We start from the raw sequence: 4115 nt of genomic DNA, 5'->3' as shown, positions 1-4115 counted from the left end.
ATATTCATATGAAATTTACAAAATATTTATTGATATATTATACAGCAGTCTGATGCTACACAAATGGGGGTTGTTTTATTCTTTTTTTCCTCAAAATATCCAGATGTGTACCTAAGTCTGAATATTTGCTGATGATATTGGCAGAATTGTCTCACTTCAATTTAAACAGAGTGTGCATGCAATTTTTTAACTCAACACAATTAGTTAAGTAGCCATAATAGGTATCAATCCTTGCGTCATATATACCGTGGTTCCAATATCGTGCTCAGTTGTTTATAATGTTGGCCTCATGAATAAGCAAAACCTTTTTGACTTCGAGCGTTGAACCCATAAATATATATTCTTATACAAGTAATGATAGAGTCAGATAAGCCAAGGTAATTGTATATTATTTACACATTAATTATGTCAATATCACATCGGCCCGTTAGCTCAGCTGGTTAGAGCGTCGTGCTAATAACGCGAAGGTCGTGGGTTCGATCCCCCCACGGGCCATTCATTTTGTTGATCCCGTAGCACAGTGGGTGGCACGCCTGCTTTCGGTACGATGACGTCCGAGGTCATGATGTAAAGAAGAGGAGGTGAAACCGTGCGCAGGTTTTCCCCCTCCACGCGCTCCCTTGCTACGTCACCTTGGTTGTAGCCAGCGCTTTTCTTCCAGGTGCTTCCCATCCATTTCATCTGCGTCTCGTGCGAACGTAGTTTTATGTAGTTGAAATGTCAAATTGTGCAGTGTTCGGATGTCACAATCATTTCAAAAAGACTCGAGACTGGCATAAAATAGTTTTCTTTTCCAAAAAATTAAGATCTTTGCAATAAGTGGGTGAACGCATGGAAAAGGAAGGACACATTCTGTGTTAGCAGAGGTAAGTTTAAACAAACGTGATTTTAAGTAGAAATGTCACTTGTTTTATAATACGAGTATTTATTTTAAATTTTTTTATATGATTAACTGTAGGTTAATATTAGGTCAAGAAATATATTTCGTGCAAAATACTGAGTTATTATCTATAATAATAAAGTCTTTCGCGGTAAAAAGGTTATTTATTGAATTAATTTATTAAAAATGAAATTTCAACGTATTAATAAAAACTCAAATCAATTGTTTTTTAAATGCTTGTGTGTTCGGCATCAGCGAGAACTACAAAATTTATTTCAATTTAACCTTTTTTTTTTCATGTTTGTTATAGAACTAACCTAAACACTAGGTTGTGTAGTAGGTATTAATAAAAGGGGGGGGGGGGGGGAAATATTTCATCAATGCATGTAAACAAATCGAATTAAAGTAGGAATGTGAACCCCCTATACACCTATACATCAAAAAGTAACATGCGCATTTTTTCTATTGTTCAAAATGTTCTCTTTAATGGAGTGGGGAGGACATATATCATTACGTTTAAATATATTTAAGTATGCACGCAATACCGTGAGATAACAATTATAAAATATACAAAAAGGAAACAGGCTTACATACAACCACTTTTGAAATTCGAGGTCTAATATGTTTGTTTTTAAATGAATTCGTTTAGGCTTTGGAATAAGTTAACTTTTTATTTCATTACGATATGTATTTAAATTAATAATTTTAATGCAAAATACCGCTCAAAATGCGGTGCGTGAAAGTGAATTACTTTCATAGTTACATGTGATGATACTGATTTTAAAAATATGTTAGTTACCTAAAGGTATTTTAAGATTTCATCATTACAATCTGCTTGTGTTGTGTTATGTTGTTGGTTTAGGTAGGTACACACAATAATGAAAACTAACGTAAATGAATTAATTGTTATCTAATGTTGTCTTTGCCAATTTTTCCATTCAAGCGTTTAGATAATGGTACAATTTTGTTTCGTCTCTCCAGGTAAGAGTTTGTGTTTACGCCTTAAATAGCATTTAACGCGTTAAAAAAACTGACGTTTTAAATACTTAAAAATAATTTTTGCAGGGACCATAGCTCAGTACATTCTCAGCGCACGTGCCATAAGGGTGGGGGGGGGGGGGTGCACAGCGTCACGTGCCCTTCCACCCATCTAAGGGTAAAATATACATTGATTAATAACGACTTTTGCAGTAATAAACAGGTATCATACGCCCCCCCCCCCTCCAGTAATTCCTGGATCCGCCCCTACTGTGTCTACAATCCTAACACTAACACACTCGTCTATAACTAAAAACAGTGTAGCACATAAGTTTGCATGTTTGTAGGTATTCATTTTTCTAGATTATATAACTATAAAGCGCATGAGATATATAAAAACACAGCTATGTATTGAAAATTGTACATGTGTACATTTGCAGCGCGGCCTTGGAATAGTAATTATGGAAGGAAGCGGCTTTTCCGTAAAACTAGATATAAGTGGGAAAAATGGTATTTCCGATTTTAATGTTTCGACGATTACAATGATTTTATTATAGTTCAATATTTTTATTTTTTTAATGCTTTCATCACACCATTTCCCTTGAATGTATTGCCTTCGAATCATTTTAGTAATACAGAATCCAGGAGGAATTTTGAAACGCCAATTTTAAGGGGAATTAGATGAACTTAGATATCTATTTTGTAATTTTTTTTCCATGGAAAGGCCGTGACTCTCTTCAATTGTCTTATCAAATTATGCGAGTGCCTGCAAATGCACAATGTACAGGAGGTAAAACAATACTTATTTTGTTATAACATGAAATTCTCAGTAATCAAAATTATAGCAAGCAACATTTTTGAGTTTTCAGAAGTTAACGTTATAAAAATGGAGAAAGAAACACCTACAGCCAAGATACACAAGTTAAAATTACATTCAAATACCAATGAGGGACGGGAGTTCTTCAAGCCATTATGAATCGATTTTTGGCTTTAATAAAATATAGTGTAGAAGGCATACGGGTTTTGTGAAATATTTACGGCGAGTTATTTTGCAATTGAGTTATTTTTAGTAATCAACCAACAATTATGTGCCCTGTTTTAACGCACAATGTGCTTCGGGGATTTGAAAACTATTAGGTTTTTCCTCTCCAAGATAATAAATCCAACCTTTTTGTTTTCTTTGCCGTGAAATATTTTTTGTAATGCCTGCAAGCTGTTTTTTGCTGAATATTGTAGAGCTATTTGGTTACATTATGTTTTAAATAGGTATATTTTTTAAATATACTTTCTATCATTATTTATCCTTTAGTTTAGTGTTTGTAACTAAATAAAATTAAAATTAGTAAATAAATCAAAAGCGCTTATGTTTAATTAAATTTCAAATACGTATTTATAGAAACTTTGCTTTGTGTCAGATGCTTTTTTTTTTGTAATATGTTTGTAGGCTATTATTATTTGTCGCCTGCATCCTGAATGTTTATTATATCTATTTTATTAATATTCTTAATAAATATTTTCGAAGTATATTCATTCCAATTCCCAGTAACATTCTGTGTTTACAAGACCCAATCAACATTTTTAAGTGATGAAACAGCAGAAAAATATTGCTTCGTTGATTTTATTATTAATATAAACCCCGTGTTTGGATGCTAATAAATTTATTTGAACTGTATGTTATAAATGCATGCTATACAATGCATATAGCAAATAATTTGTTATGCTTCGTGGTCACTCTTACTATTCAAACGATTGTAAATGAACTTTCTCCGTCATATTTCCGTAAGCGCGCTGCGTGTAGACCGAGCGGTGCGACCAAGGTGACGTAGTGCGCAGTGGAGGACGAGTTTGAGCGGCCGGACGGTTTCACCTCCTCTTCTTTACATCATGTCCGAGGTTGAGTCCCGGTTAAGATATAGGTTTTAATTTGTATTTGTATATTAAACCAGGAACCTCTTTCCAAAAAGTAATTTATCAAAATGAATAAAAGCCTAAACTAATAAAAATTGCAAGTTAATGGGGGAAGTTAGTCTCGTTGGGAATGAAAAGTTATTGACGATTTTTTTAAATTAATCTATAACTAAAAATATGTATAGTATATGATTAAGTAATGTCTTTAAAACTTGGAGCTAGATCAAATATGATTTTTTGCATGCTGTTTGCATAGTACAGTTAATATTATTTTGATACAAATTGCATTATTTTATTTAACATTCCTAGTCAATAAATCTTCAAAGTAACTGTAATGGGAACTAAGAGC

General features: G+C 33.0%; 1 non-coding gene across 1 annotated transcript; it reads left to right on the top strand.

Annotated features, from left to right (window-relative positions):
- The first annotated feature begins 421 nt into the window (after positions 1-421).
- Positions 422-495, top strand: Trnai-aau (transfer RNA isoleucine (anticodon AAU)). Its single transcript has one exon. It is a non-coding gene; the product is annotated as a tRNA-Ile (tRNA).
- Positions 496-4115: the final 3620 nt, after the last annotated feature.

The sequence above is a fragment of the Bacillus rossius genome, chromosome 1 (genome assembly GCF_032445375.1).
Source record: "Bacillus rossius redtenbacheri isolate Brsri chromosome 1, Brsri_v3, whole genome shotgun sequence".
Lineage (NCBI taxonomy): Eukaryota > Metazoa > Arthropoda > Insecta > Phasmatodea > Bacillidae > Bacillus > Bacillus rossius.
This window is presented reverse-complemented; position numbering and strand designations above follow the sequence as displayed.